Source organism: Prenolepis imparis, unplaced genomic scaffold, assembly GCF_030444845.1.
Source record: "Prenolepis imparis isolate NDT839.2.m4 unplaced genomic scaffold, iyPreImpa1.0 SCAF_1, whole genome shotgun sequence".
Taxonomy (NCBI): Eukaryota; Metazoa; Arthropoda; class Insecta; order Hymenoptera; family Formicidae; genus Prenolepis; species Prenolepis imparis.
In genome coordinates this window covers 14,964,037-14,980,366 of record NW_028141159.1, presented here as the reverse complement: position 1 = coordinate 14,980,366, position 16,330 = coordinate 14,964,037, and the positions used below count along the sequence as shown (strand labels likewise).

The 16,330-nt window shown below is 34.0% G+C and overlaps 1 protein-coding gene across 7 annotated transcripts in view; it reads right to left on the bottom strand.

Moving 5' to 3' along the window:
* The window catches only part of Oamb (Octopamine receptor in mushroom bodies), a 140,406-nt gene that overhangs the window by 83,714 nt on the left and 40,362 nt on the right, over positions 1-16,330 (bottom strand). For all 7 annotated transcript variants that reach the window (XM_083055068.1, XM_083055392.1, XM_083055711.1 and 4 more), the window contains one exon: positions 9,034-9,115. The gene's annotated coding sequence lies outside the window, so the exon portion shown is untranslated. The remainder of the gene's footprint in view (positions 1-9,033; positions 9,116-16,330) is intronic.

The window sequence follows — 16,330 nt, the reverse complement described above, 5'->3', positions numbered from 1 at the left end:
TTGTTATTTTCGCGGCGAAACTCGAATAAGCAGATAACGTTCTCTAAGTATCGTATAGCATTATCTCTCGCAATCTACTACGAAATGCTAATTTTGTGATTTTAATTCGTATATTTATTGATATTTATATATTATATGATGCAAAATAGTAATTGTTCTGAAATGAAGTATTCTCTAACAAAGCAGTATTATTGAATAACGTGAATTTACTAGCGCATTTTTTGAATATCGAATAAATCGTATTTTCGCGTTATTTTTCGATATAATAATCGCTATATAATAATATGCACACTGCACATGCGATTAATGTCAAGAATCCCGTGCAAAATACAGCATGACCGTCGTATTTTATTCCTTAATACGCTTGTGATCATAATTAACCATGTTTTCGCGAGTGTCATGTGAGTGCTATAAAGAAATAACAAAAGATAAACAATAGAAGAAGAAGAAAAAATATTGAACAACGGCAAAGCAATCATAAGGTATTTTAATTTATTTTTAATTTATTATATAATTTATTCAACTTATTATTAGTAAAATTTATTGTTTCTTTATTTTTGCGGTAGTAATCTATTTTACACAATATTGTATTTAATAAATAGACTTTCGGAAATATTAGCTTTATGCAAAATTAGCAAATGATTTTATATAATTATTATATAATTATTATATGATTATATATAACCAATAAAATTATTTACTTAAGTGAAAGTAACAATGTTTATTTGTGTTATTTTCTTATGCACATGCTAAAAAGAGAAGCATCTATTTTTCGTATTTGGAATTATAAGACGTTATAAGACGTATTAAATGATTACGTGATTATAGAATTAAGATATAGAGCTTAACGTACTAATTACAATAAATTTAAACATACTTGCTCTATACTGAAAGAAAAAATAATCGCAATATCTTTATTTGATTTTTATAAATTTGATTTTTATGCATGTATATATATGTACAATTATACAAAAGATAAAAAATAATAATACGTTTAATAATATCGATAATTTTGAACTACAAAAATAGAATTTTTAAATATCGAGTCATTTAACGAAATTATCTTATTGTTAGAGCGCGAAAGTTTAAATTGACTATAATACAATGAAAAAAAAATCAACAAAAATTAATCTTATAATATAATAAAAAAATTTAATGAATAATACATATCCGAACGATTATATTAATTTTTATTTATTAATTCTTTTAAGAAAAATTGCATAAATGGTCAGTTAAGCTTAGCGAGATATATCTCAAGTACACCCTTTCATTATTCAAAGGCATGGAAAATGAGAACCTGGACTTAACCCTACAAATCCGAGAACGTGTGAAGAGATTATCGCGTTACATCCTAACAGCGGATGCGCGACGCGGCGAAGATTAATTTTCGTGGCTGCTCGAATTTCTCGAGAGTCTATTTACGCGAGTTACAAGCCGTAATGTCAAGAGATTAAAACATCTCCTAAATGTACACGGATATTAATGACGTTAAAATGAATGAACATAATTATATAAAAAAAAGACATGTATTATTTTTATATAATATATAAATAACTAATCATACATCCCTTTTCATAAAATGCGTTAGACAAACCGCCTATTTTATCAAAATGTTTCGAGAACTCAAAATTTCAAGATCAATCATCTCTTGTCCTAATACAATTCAGTATCTTTTTATTAGAAAATTAGAGAATTGTATTCTTTGAGATGTAAATGCGCGAAGATTCATGAAAAGCATTTTACTTATCGATTACGAATTCAATATTTTGAAGGAAACGCGGTTAAATATTAATCAATACGAATGACGGTGCCGAAATAATTTCGCGGATCTTCAGAGAATGCGGAATAAAAAACACATGACAGATAAGATTTACCGGTATTCTCTGTGTCGTATAATATCACGGTGCTTTTTCCTACGAGAAAGAAGCGTACAGAATGCGATATGCGCGGTAAGCAGAGAAGAACGAGCGGTGAAAGCAAGAAAAGCTGAAGCTGCGGGATGTAATGAGACAGACGGCAAATCCTTTTCAGCGAGTGTCGCGTGGCATTCGCGAGATTTGCAGTTTTGACACACACACACACACACACACACAATGTCGAAAAACATGACAAATATATGAAAAACACGACAGATCCATGTGTCGTGTTCGAGAAATAAAAAACTATAAAAAATGTTAATGTATATGTGATAAGCAAGAATGCAAACAACGAAGAGAGCCACGTATTTTTAATAAATATATGTATAACACCAATTTTGCTATATATAAATATACTATAAAAATATTTTACTATAAAATATATCTCTCATTTGTGATATAATATTAAAGGTTGAAAAATGTAATATGTGACACATGTTAAAATAAAATATGAATATTTTATATTTTAAAGTTATAATATATTTATATACAAAACTTTTAAATGATTTGTTTAATAGAATGTAAATAAAGATAAAAGATACACGTGAGAATTTGATATGAAAAATACACGAAAATAACGGACACAACGCGGTGAAATTTCTGCTCGTGTCGTGATAATCCCAATGTTATGCTTTGCGCGCAAAAAAATCGAGTTTTTGCGTTGCAACATTAAAGAGAGGACGGCATTAATCTCGACCTAAATTTCCTTTAATAGCCATCTATACATTAAATCTAAAAATCCTCAACAACAACGGATAGCAGAGTATCTTCGCAAAATATCTTGCACATTTTTCGTTGTCACAACTGTTTTTTGTTATATATCTAAGTCTGTATTTATTATCATTCTGCTCACAAAATTCTGGCATTGAGAAATATGGATTTGAACTAGAGAAAATTTTACTTTTCTTCAAGTAAATAAATCGCAACGCAAACTCAAAAAAATATTTTGAAAAAAATCGATTCTAAATTGATCGAGAAAAATGCATTTGAAAAAAAAATTTCGTAAAATTCTGATTAAGATCACTTTCTACATCTTCATTGCTACAATTCTTATATTATTTTTAAATATTATAATATCTTTATTTTTATACTATCTTTACTGTTATAATTCTTGTATGGATCGAAAACATACAAAAATGACATGATTCGTTCGGCGAGTAGAAAAGAATAACACGAGCCAGACGATCGCGCAGACGATTCGAAAAATGCGAGAAAGATCGAGTATACTATATAGAGTATATCAGAGACTGAACGTGTATTTTTTTCAATTTTGTCGCTCGGAAAAATTTGAATAGCATACATAATTTTTCATGCAGATTTATTCAATCTTCGATGCTAGACCTCTCAGTAATAAAGCTTTAAAATAAGCACGTTTGACCCGAGACACTCTATATAGGAGATGATGCTTCCATCTGTGGTTCTCGAACTATTTCATAACTTCCTTGGCGCGAGAAGGTTCCTTTAAGACACGGGGAACTGGAAACATCGGCTTATCTCCGTGCCGTCACCTAAGCAGATGAGGATATTGCAGCTCGCGAGCGAGCACATTCATCCGATGCAAACTCACGGACGAGGGATGATCCCTCCGGGTAGAGTTTCTTGGCGAAATTCGAATCGTGAGATGAAAGCACAAAGAATTTACTGCGTTCCCGCGATGTGATGGGTCCGGAAGGGGGAGGGTTCTTATCGCGGGCGAGAGAAACGCAACGAGAGAAACGCGCTCTAATCCCGTAACGCCCATAAATACCTGTTACTACACTGTAAGAAGAACGGTGGAGGATTTATCGCGAGCTTTAGCATCGGCAAGAATGGAGATTCGACGGGGAAGCGCGAACGAAATTACGGACGCATCGCGGTGCGCCGACTGTCAAAAGGTACAGAAAGCTCCAAGTTTCTTGTTTCGTCGTTACAATGCAACGCCGATGCGGCTGGATAAAATTAATGTGCCTCGGGACTTCGAATAGAATGTTTCATCGAGCGAAAGAGATAAATGAAAGGAATGTTCTGTTGGCGAAAAAAAAAAAAAAATAAAGAAAAAGAGAAGCAGTCGCGAAAATGTCGAAAGTGGAAAGCTAGACACGAAGTGAAATCCTTATTATATTCGCGTTGAATTTCGCAGAGCATAGTATCTCCCGCTCATAAAAAAACTTTCTCGAGAACGAGCATAATTCGAGGTGTATGCGTGTGTATGTGTGTATGTGTTCAGAATTGAAATGAATTAAGTCCATAATTTGTAAGGCTCACTTCAGATACGCAATTTCATAATAGACAAACTTACAAATTGCGAGAGCAATTCGCTCTAGTTCTAAATGCGACTTCATTCGTCATAATTTGCGATTCATCGTAACTCTCTTCTTTTCTTTTCTCGCGATTTTGAATCATCATACTTTTCATTTAACTGGCACGCGATCTTCACTCTCCGTTCGCAAAAAGGTATACGAGACATGTTTAGCTTGTCGTGAGGTATTCACTTCTTCACGTGTAAAGAGTCGAAAGCCAAGGTACGCGGGAAATCACGTTACGTGGATTGTAGACGAGAAATCGAATAGTATATCTCTCTATTGTGGAACTCATGGCATACGTTCCCAAGGTGCATCCCATGTATAACTATCGCAGCTCTCACGTACTACGTGAACCGACAGGAATGTCAACATGCCGGCGTACGTGGGCAGATGCTGATGTAGCGCCTAGTACACGTGAGGCTCGCATATTAAAGATGATGATGCAGGGGGATAATGACCATCGCGCGTAAAGTTAAATTTTATAATTAATTATTGTAAGTCGCCGCAATTATATTCTCTATTATATAAATCAAAAGTACAAACGGAACGAGAGACGGATGACGCGACACAGTACGTGTGGTGAGAGAATAATCTGAGACAGGAGAATGAAATTGTGCGATCAATAAAGTTAAGGAAAAGAGAAAGGAAAAGACAAAATCTATTTACTCCGGGGATGAGTCCTGTAATCTGTAATTACAGAGTGGAATATTGTGTACTTCGTCTTGTAAAACGTGAAGTAAAAGAAAACAAACTATAAAGTAATAAACTAAAAATTGCAAGGAAAACAGGAAGAAAGACAAAGATGCTCCAAGCCTGTTAGTGCCAAGGAAATAACTCTTACGCAAATGGAACCATTTGCTAATTTAATTTCTCTTTTATCCTCTAAACATTGATAAATTAAAGTAACAGTGCAATTGCTCTTTAGCTGATTTAGTCCGATTAGCCAATCTTTGAATTACAAAACATTGCTTGAGAGAAAGAAGAATGAAAGGTTATTGGGTCTGTAAGAATTTTTAATTTAAACGTTAACTTTTAATTTTTTATCTCGTTTCCCATTAAAAGGAGGATTACTGGTAATCGCATCGTGAATCGAAACAAGCGGCGATAAAAGCAAATGATTCTTTTGCATTATAACCGGCGGCGTAATAAAATGGGAAAAAGAAAGAACACGATGAAAAAGCAGTTTTCCTTTCTGGCATGCAAAGAACTTGCTCATTATGAAATAATCGTACGATTACTTCTAAAGCTGCGTACGCGAACGCTTTGAATCAGCTATTATGAACAGCTATTTGCAACGAAATGAAGTAAATGGGCGCGTAAAAAGTTCACGAGAAAATTGCGAGAAAATGTCATTAAATTGATTAAACTTTATTTTAATAAAAGAATTTTAATTAGCGAAACATTTCTTATCAAATATATTTGCAGTGTTAATAGATGCAGATGGAGAAAATGATTTGTAGATAAGAATCGCGTGGTTAAGACGAATATACCATGTATGTACAATACATTGTATAAGTACAATGTATTGTACTATGTATCGATTAGCAACCGTCAGGTCAATCTTGTAAAAGTCATGTTCTCGTTTCCAAAGATCGCGGCTATCTCGCGTATCATAAATTCTGCGAACGATAAATTCGTGACTCGCCAGAGATATTCGATTACTTGTCTATTGACGAATAAGGGCAAGTTGGGTAAAAAATCAATTTTTGATTGTGCAGCTATATATCTCCTCTCTAATACTCTAGACAAGAATTACGAAAGACGTCATTCTATTTTCGCGCGACAAAGGACCCCGCACCGGTCATAGGGGGAAAATGTCTTTCTGCGGATTTGGCTAATTTTTGGATATGTTGTAGTTCTCGTCATTCTGAACAAATGTCTCAATGGGCAGAATGATCTAATGAGCCGTTTCCGTGCTACAAGCCCTGAAAGGTCCAGATTTAACATGTAAAAGTATAAGTTTTTCGACTCGAAATAAGGAAGGATGGATTTTTTTTCTTCAATTCTTAACTGTATTGATGACAATTATTGTTTAGAGTCGTATAAAGACAACGGATGTATGTAGTACAATCCAATCTACGTGGATTTATAATGTATGTCAATTATAAAAGTGGACATATAATGTGTATGTATAAGTTGAATATATATTTATTGATATTATATATATAGTTTATAACATCCGTTGTCTTTATACAACTCTTAACAATAATTATCATCAGTACAGTTAAGAATTGAAGAAGAAAAATCCATCCTTCTTTATTTCCAGTCGAAAAACTTATATTTTTACATGTTAAATCTGGACCTTTCAGGGCTTGTAGCACGGAAACGGCTCATTAGATCAATCTGCCCATTGAGACATTTGTTCAGAATGACGAGAACTACAACATATCCAAAAATTAGCCAAATTCGCAGAAAGACATTTGCCCCTATGACCGGTGCGTGGTCCTTTCCATGTTTTACAAGTGAATCGCGTAAAATTCAAATGAACCCTTTCATTGTTTCGAATGTCATATCGAGATTTCAACGAATTGAATATATTTCACTATTTTATTTCGCTGTTCCATGACGATTCTCGTAAATCCGTGCAAAATTTTTATAATGCAATCACACTCTCTGTATAAACGCAACAAAAATACAAATCATTTTCTGTGAAAGAGATTAGCAGCTTTGTTCAAATATTATAACTTCTTTCACACATTCTCGGTTATAATCTAGCAATTTTGAAATTATCACGTACGCGTATCTAATTGACAATGAGAGAATATCGCGATACGCGTTCTGAATTTTTGAGATTTATGTTTTAATTGCGTTCCTCCCGCGATTCATAGAACGTCAGTATTCTTTTCGAAGAAATATCATCTAGAAGAAAAAATGTAATTCGCGATCGCATCGTTGATTCAACGATGTATGATGGACGATGGGCAAAGAAAGTAATTTATCTCTCTCCGCGAGTAAACTCTCGAAAAGAGCTGACTCCACCTTATAACTTGCTACTCGTGTCAAAGCGTCTCATCCATCCTTCTTTCTGGCTAGTCTGATACACATACATATAAAGTACCCTATTTTCGCCGCGTCAAAGTTTAATAATATAGACTCTTCATAAATTGGAAATAAATATCTTTGCAATTTGATGTTGTGTCCGATTAAAAAGAAGTTAATAATGAGAATTAAGGAATTAGGGATTTCAGCGACTTTAAATTTTCAAGCTGTACATAAGTAAAGCCTGAGCTTTAATAGAAAGTCGACTTAAAGCTTGTATTTTTAAAAGTATGTAATGATAATAATTAATTAATTTAACAATTCGATAAAATTATCGAGAAAAGCACTAGAAATGCTTGTTTGACGCTTTTCGTACATTTTTAGATAAATCAAATTAATGTGTATTCAATGAATAAATAAATACTTATATAAACACAATATATTGTATATACAATTTCAGGCTGTAATAAATTAAGATGTTCTAAAATTCTTTTGCTTAAATACATTCGTACCCGCGTTATGCAATTTAAAAAAAAAAGTGATTAAAGGCTTTTATAAAAATTGTTGCTAAAGAGAGGGGAAATATATTCAAATAAGTGTGAAAGAATTAAGATTGAATGTTATTGTGCATGTGATATTTTTATCTTATTAAAGAAGTTCTGCGTTAAGAAAACTCACATATTCACAATTGTGATAATAGTCACTTTTTCAACGACCGCATTGTAAATCCTTCCGTTAAAATTATAGTTATAACCTTCCGCACATTTATCATGCACCAGAGGCTTCCTCAACATCATATATACGTATGCAAAAGAGCTATGTAAGTTTGAGAAAGTAACATATACGTGAGAAATGTGCCACTTCAACATTACGCTCTAAATCAAAATTTCAAAAGATCTAATAAGCATTCGCCACCGCAAACTATTCTGTTGCAGCGGAACCGACGTGATGCAAACGTACAAAGAAAATCAGAGGGAAGCGCAATAAATTACGAGCGCCACCCCGACATCCGAGCAATTCATCCGAGCACACCTTTTATGTTAGTCAGGTAATATGCTTTACAGGTTGACTCGAAACTGCTAATTTTCCTTTGTGAGACTTGTAATTAATTTAGAACATCTCAACTTTTCCTTAATAAAACTATAATATGATAATATTGCGTAACATGATTATAGTGGAATTAAATCTTGGATAGCACAAATACACAAATTATTATATAAAATATAAACAAAAACTCTATAAATAAAGAAATTTTATTTTTTATTTAATTTTAAATATTTCATTTGACAGAATTTTTTAATTCAAGACTTGGCTATCCATTTTAATGCTAACGATAGAAGAGGAATATTCCTTAAGCAAATCTCTATAAAGAATCTATTGCAGATTTAATCAAGAACGATGCAAAGATTTGTTTGGTAGAATTTATAAAATTATCCTGTAGTTTTAAAATCATCCTGTATAGATATCACGGTGAAATATATTGATGAAAACTTATGGATTAACTAAAAATTATCGGATATAAAAGCAGGACACGCAAAACAATTGTCAGGGCAATGATATGTATCCGCTATATATAATACTCGTTCGAGCAAACGCGAAAATAATTTATAAGCGTGAATGCGTGGGAGTGGTGCGAAATCAATCAATTCGGCATTATCATCGATGCGCGTAAAACAAACTGGATATGATAAAAACTAATGTGTGATGTCGTGGTAAAAAAGCCAAAGGAAAATAATGGTGTGAAAAATGCGAAAAGGGAGAAAGGAAAATTGGTCGCAAGAATCGCAATAGAGAAAAGTGCCTGATATAGCCATAACAGCTCGATAACACGTTTGTTCTTTGGATAATTTACTCACATGGTTACGGCGACTCGTTCCTCTTTCCTTCTCTTTCAATCTCCCTCAGGTTTACGTGGTACTGCGCAGCGTATTCTTCGAGCTAGAAAAAAAAAGTTACGTGTGAAAACATGCTTTAATTTCATTTTGATCTTTCAGGGTTGAATAAAAGCCCCGCACATATATAAATCGTCTACTTCGAAAAGATACACAGAGAGAAAATTTTCTCTTAGAATTTACCCTGAAAATCGATAATCGTGGGACAATATAGTATGGAAAGAATTTTATGAGAATTTCTCTGATTAATATTTATTATAATAAAAATAATAATATCTATTACAATAAAATATAAAATATGTTTGATTAATTTTACTATGCAGTTTAGTAAAATTAATCAAACATGTTTTATATTTTATTGTGATAGATATTATTTTTATTGTGATAAATATTAATCACACAGAGAAATTCTTATAAAATTCTTTCCATACCATATTGTCCTATGATTACCATGATTTTCAGGGTAAATTCTAAGAGAAAATTCTCTCAGTGTACTATTTCCAAAAACTTATCATATTCAAAAGATGAAGAAATTATTATGTTATGAATTATTATGCTTCTACTTGCTGGTAGATCGATAAATAGATTTTTGTTTTAAAATATTACAACTAAATACATTTTATTAAAAGTCAAGAAAAAAAGAAATATCTTTTTTTAACATCTACACGTATTTAAATTTATTTTAAATTTGTTCAGATTACATGTTAAATTTACACTGACAGCTAGACACTTATTCGATAATAGTGCCCTCAAATTCAATAACTTCTCTAGCGAAGAGATAGCTTAATCTTTTATTATTCAATTTGCGAAGAAAGATAATTACATATCAGTTTTCTGTCACCACTCTACATCGTCGACACACACACAAGTCGACTGATCCAGTATATAACAGAAATGTCTCCGTTAGAAATCGAAGACGATTGATAACCAGAAGGAAGAAGGAGGGAGAGGGTTTGTCGTATTTCAGAGAGGGGGTGGTGCAATGAAATCGGCGCGCACCCGGAAGTAACATATCCGGCTGGTTGCGGTAGGTAAGGCACGTACGTAACCAATATTCAGGGTGTTCATGTGGCATACCAAGGACTTTCTACTACTACTACGAAGCCAGCCAGCCAGCTAGCCGCGAGCTCTCGTCCCATGGGTCACCGTGCGCATAACCCCTCAGCATCCGGGTTCGAGAAACCAGGATTTCGTGTTGGCATACCACGTGTCGGTTTACCCCACCTCCCGTGTGACCATCCCGCACCCAAACTACCCCTCGACCCCCTCGACCTACGACCGACTTAACCAGCATCAGACTACCCGACGAACCAATGTCCACCGCCGCGGTATTTGAACTATTTAAGCTCGACGCGGGTTTAAATAATGAATGTTTGCGTTGTTTCGTCGAGAAAATTAGCCAACTAACTTAACCGGGCAATTTGTCGTCCCTCGCGTTCATTCGCTTTTATTTTCTCTCCCCGTACATTCCGCACATAGCGAGTGTATCATTATTTGCGGAGCTAATCATCGGGACTATTTTGTACACGGGCTTTTGTATATACAAGATTAATACGAATGCATTGTAAGCAGTTGCATTATTCAAGCGTCAGTGATTTTCTTTCCTAACCCAGAACGCGCATCATGGACCGTTTAATTTTTCGAATTTTTTATCATTTTATTTTAAAAAATACGGAAATCTTGTTGTGGCTAGAAAATTAATTTTCCAACCTAAGAAATCGGATAAAATTCTACTCGCAAGCTTTATTGTCAATAATAACGTTAAAATACAAAATCGAAATTGATTTTATATCTAAGCTAGTTTAATTCGAGACTTAAAGACTATATTAAATTTTATATTTTTATGCTATGACGATAAAATATAGAAAATAAATTACAAATAATATCTGATTTGAAAAATATAAAGATAAAAGATATTTTTTTATCCGCGCATCGACAGTAATAACAAACGCAATGAGCATTAAGCTTCTTTCTTGTTCCAAGCTTTGTCTTTACAGCGATATTGGTTCTTTCAATTTGTAACTCCGCAAAACGAAAGTGGGTTGCATTAACCGACAAAATCGACTATCCGCCTTCCGTCTTGAACAAGAAAGTTTTAATTGGGTCTAGTGTCAAATGCGATCGTTCGACAAAACCGCTGTATCAGCGTGTAAATGCAATTGATATAAATTAGCGATAAAGATAGAGAAAGAGGGAATGAACGACATTCTGACCTTTGAAATGTGTCCCTTAAAAATACAAGAAAGCATAAATACATTATCTATAAGGAACTTTATCAGAAAAATAAGATAATCGTAAAGCAACTGAAGAAAAAATGAATTAAAATAAAAAGATGATTTAGAAGTAATACATAGAAATATAAAAAAATGAAAAATTTTTCAGGAAGAAGAATTAGAATATATCAATCAACATAGTCTGATCAAGAGTACAGAATTCTATGTGCTTTCGTCTTTGTGCGCATCGATAAATAAAAATACGCAGCGGCGAAATGATAGCGACGTATGTGCAATGAAAGAAGATTGTCTTGCATCCGCCCCACTGTCGTCGATTCTGTCTTATTCTTTGGGGAAGGATTAAAAGGATTTTTACGTTATCCTTAATGGACAAGAACTGAAATCCCTCTTCTTTCGTTCAATGCGAGTTCGCACGTATGAGTAATCACGCTTGTGCACATATATACAAAAGCTCGGCCGGGCTTTTGTTCTCTTTTTGCTTTTAAGTTCGCCGATGAAGTTCAAGAATACAGATGAAACTGAAGCTTCGCCAGCGGCTGTATACGTATGACATTTCGAAAAACTGAGGAGAAAGAACGAGAGAGAGAGAGGGGGGGGGGAAGAAGGGAGAGAGGAAGGAAGACAAACATACTGAAAGAAGATGAATGCGGAGTCGCGTGGTCGAGATGGCAAAAGAGAGAGGTAAGGAGTTGAGGAGCGGAAAGGCGCGAGCAGAAGGAAGAAAGAGAGAAATCGTTGACGGAACGGATGAGGGCGGTCGTGCCGTGAATGAAATGAGACTTGGATGACGAAAGCCAAGTGCATCCACTGCAGCTGGGTTAGCTTCACCGGCGATGTGAAGGATAACCCCAGAACGTGCCTGTGGAAAGCATAAATCCCACATGCTCGTATACCAGCAATTTACATCGGTATCGCGTAAAGAGATCGACAGTAATATCGCTATTACAAATTGATATTATATATATGGAGAACGATCAATGTAATTTGAAAATGAGAAGAAAAATATGCATTTATTTAAATAACTTGTATTTAAATAACATTAATTATTCAAGCTCTGAGTGAATTACGAAAGCAATAATAATTTTTAATTGCATAATTACATAATACAGCGCAGAAAAGCTTGCGGATGTTTTTGTGCAATTTAAATGCAGAATTCATCAAAGCAACGAAGCGTCAGAATGTCAACGTTCACAATAAATGAATGACGAATGGACGGAGAGTGACATTTCGAATAATTGATGACTTGAGCTTTAAATAAACGGTTATGTATAGCCGCTATACGCAAAGACAAGCCAAAAATAGTGTAATCATGCTTGCGTAAAATATCAACGAAACCTTGTGACGACACGACGTCGCAAATCGATGAAATAATCGATCGTTGCATAAACGCGTATGTAAAAGCGTATGTAAATATAAATATAGGCTTATAATCGATTCATATTGATAATAGAGAGTACGTTAAAAGATAAACAGTCGTAATTATGGGTACTCGAATAAAACATTCTTCAAGAGAAAAGAAATGAGAAGAGAAATATTTTTAAAAGTGAAAAAAATGCAATCCCCTATAAATAGAACGATAGAAAAAAAAACAATAGTTACAAATACAGGACAGTAGTTACGATTTTAATTGAGTCGTACAACTTGTACTACTTGTCAAACACAGCTGATATTTCCACGAATAAGTCACGAAAAAAATTAATTTATCTAATTCGTCAAAATGTTCACCCCGATAAGGATCGAATCGAACTTGGTGCGAAAACTTAAACTCACTTGGACACAAATTTTTTTAAAAATGTGTACGGCAGATCACGATAATTCAACGATAAAATCCACCGCGACAAATTCAAATTATCGATATTACGAATCTACCCTTCGGCCTTCACATTTTTAAAATAACGCCGAACTCGACCGTCAACGGCGCCGATCGTGTCGCCGGCTACAGGTAAGCTGTTATTAAACAGGAGACTTCGTTCCTGTGAGTGAATTGAGCGGTTGATTTCATGGTCGCGATATTATAGTTCTCGCGTGCATTTAAAAACCGCCTTCAACGCCCGCTGATGAAATAGATTTGCACGCGCCTATCATGAAGAGATGCTCGATAGCATGAACGTGTTTCAAAATGTAATTAAATTTTATTTTACGCCTGCAAACATCTTGCAAATGTGCTTTTCAAGGCATGTAAGTTTAATAATTTAAACTATTTAAGCCTTTAGATTTTAATCTCACTTGATTTAACTTTTTGTCTATTTCTACTTGCTCTTCGGCTATATTGAATCTCGATATTTGCGTTTGAAAAAATATCTATAGAATATTCCAAAACTATTTTTACTATCGGGGAATATGATTTTATAGAATTTTTATTTTATGATATTATGATCATTAAAGGGAATAAAATCGTCAAGAATTGAAATAATATTTGTTATAGAAATAAAATATAAAGATATACGAGATCTTTTATCTTAAATTGTATTGACAGAGACGGTAGAAAAATGATACATGATAACTATTGAAAATGGCAATTAGTGAAATATCTGTCCCATTTGTTTGTGCATATGCCTGATTATTACTCCAATGATTAATTATAAATTTTGTAAGAGCATAGAAGGATCTAAATCCAGCTATCTATCGATTTTTATTCTAAACAGTTACTAATTACATTCTTTATATAATATAGTTTTAATAGTCTTTAATAGCCTAAGTGTGTCTATCTAAAAAGTCAGCCATAAAAAGCCTCAGCGATATACTAACTAATAATGTATCCATATTCTTGCATATATATATGCATATAATATAAACTACAAATCGATTAATGACACGATTAATATGTTATCTCTATATGTAATATATTGCTCATATTCCAAAGACTGATATATCTATCAGTATATACGAAAAAAAAAAGATTTGATAACATCTTCCAATTTTTTATTTTTAAATTGATATAGTTTTATTTTAATATTTCATTATTTTAACTTATTTTAATTATTTATTTAATCGATTATTAATCTCATTTTAAGCGATGAATTATGTATTACTTAACTGAAAAGTTTATTATGCAAAAATAAGTAACATTACTTATTAAATCAAAAGCGAACCTGTTGTGTTATTTAACATATGAGTTGTTTGAATATTGACTTGTATTTATAATACTTTTATAAATCAAATAATATCGTCAAAAGTATCGTATGAGTATAAACGCGTCTCAAAGATTTTTGACATTATTTTTCGTCGAAGCTCCAGAAGCAAAGTATCTTTAGAGATCACACGCTCGGATATCGCGCGGCATCCCTTATCTGTACGGAAATTCTTGCCTGGCAAACGTTTCCGCACGCTCGTGCAGACTCCCACGAAAATACCGCGATACATTTCGGTATTTTTCGCGAGTTACGTTCGGCCTATCTTGGCAGCTTTCGCTTTGTTCTCTCGCAATAGTCATGCCGTAGTATCACGCGATCCGAAATTCAGACGGGCTTTCGTGAGAGGTCGAGTCTGCCGCTGATCACAATCACTAGACACCCTCGATGCGCTCGACGGCATTTTTTTCGCATTTTTTAAATAGTTATTCCGCTATGAATTCATTCATGTTTAATAATCGCAGTTTTTTGCGTTTCATCAGTGCACGCATGGTGCATTACGTACACATGACATATTAAATAACGAGTGAATCTTGACTTCTTATACGCGATAATAAGATTGGATCATTATTGAATCGGAATAATAGAATTAATGATTACTAAGGAATTAAATAAGATAAGGAAAAGTGGCTGAGTAATCTAAAAGTTGCGGTATATGATACTTAAAAGAAATTAAAGTAATTTGCAAGAAAGAAAAAAAAGAACCAGACAAGTGACTGAAGAATTAAGATTAAGCGATCGTCTAGGATTAAACGTAGAGTTCACGAAGTCGCGGACGAGGAAGAATTACACATTAAAACGCGCGATCCCTACAGCGAATGCGCGCGAATGCCAACGGCATACTCAATTAATGTTTCACGAACTAATTTAACACGGGGAAAATATTCTCGTACGCTGGAAGACAAATCGAGACCTTTAAACTTTTGTTCCCGGCAATTTACCGGGACTTACTTCTCCGTAAGAATTTCATTTTTCCGACGTGAGAAGAAAAAGTTTCGGATTTCAGGCGCGATTGAGCGTAGCAGCGCGGCCGCAAAATTAAGGAAACGTTAGAAACGAGTTTAAACTCCTGCCGCTCTTAACGATCCCCGAAGAATTAAATTTAACGACGGTCGAATCGTTTAGCCATCGCGGATTCGTTTGAGGCGAGAGTTCGACGAAATATCATGAAATTTCAAACGCGTTGTTCCAAGTTAAATTGCGTCCTATGACAAATGCGAATTGAATTATTCATAGCAGAACCTGACACAATATTTCTTCGATATTGGCTTTATAATTTAATGCATCATTAATTCTCGGTCAACTTATTAAATATGTATATGTATTTGAACTCATATATATTTTAATCGGTTAAAATTAACGAGAAAGAGAATAATTGATTTGTCAATATTGGACAATTTATCGTTGATTATTATTACATTGGGGTGCACGAGAACTTCTTTCAATGTAAAATTTTAACGTCAAACTTTTTTATCCTCTAAAAAAGTGTGTGTAATAAAATTTATTTTTTTCCTCTCAATATTTCATTCTTATTAATTTATCGAGATAATTATTTCGAAGAATTCGTCATAGAAATCGCGAATTGTCCCCGAATCGCCTTTAGAACAGATTCTTTTCGCGGGATGTCGCCGCCGCCTGAAAATGACTGGCACGTGTACCTACATACACGGGGCCAAAAGCGATTCTATTGTTGGACCGAACGTTGGCGTGCTCTGCTCGAGGCAGATGCTTAAATCGAGATTAAATTCAATTAAGTTCGTCATCGGTGCCCGCGCAACTCCCGTCGTACGAGAGCGATTCCCGATCTCGTCCCGGCGATGAAAGAAAATCGATTACTCGCGTAAAGATGCTCCCTGACAAGTCTATATAGATTTTTTCTTCCACAACATCACGGAA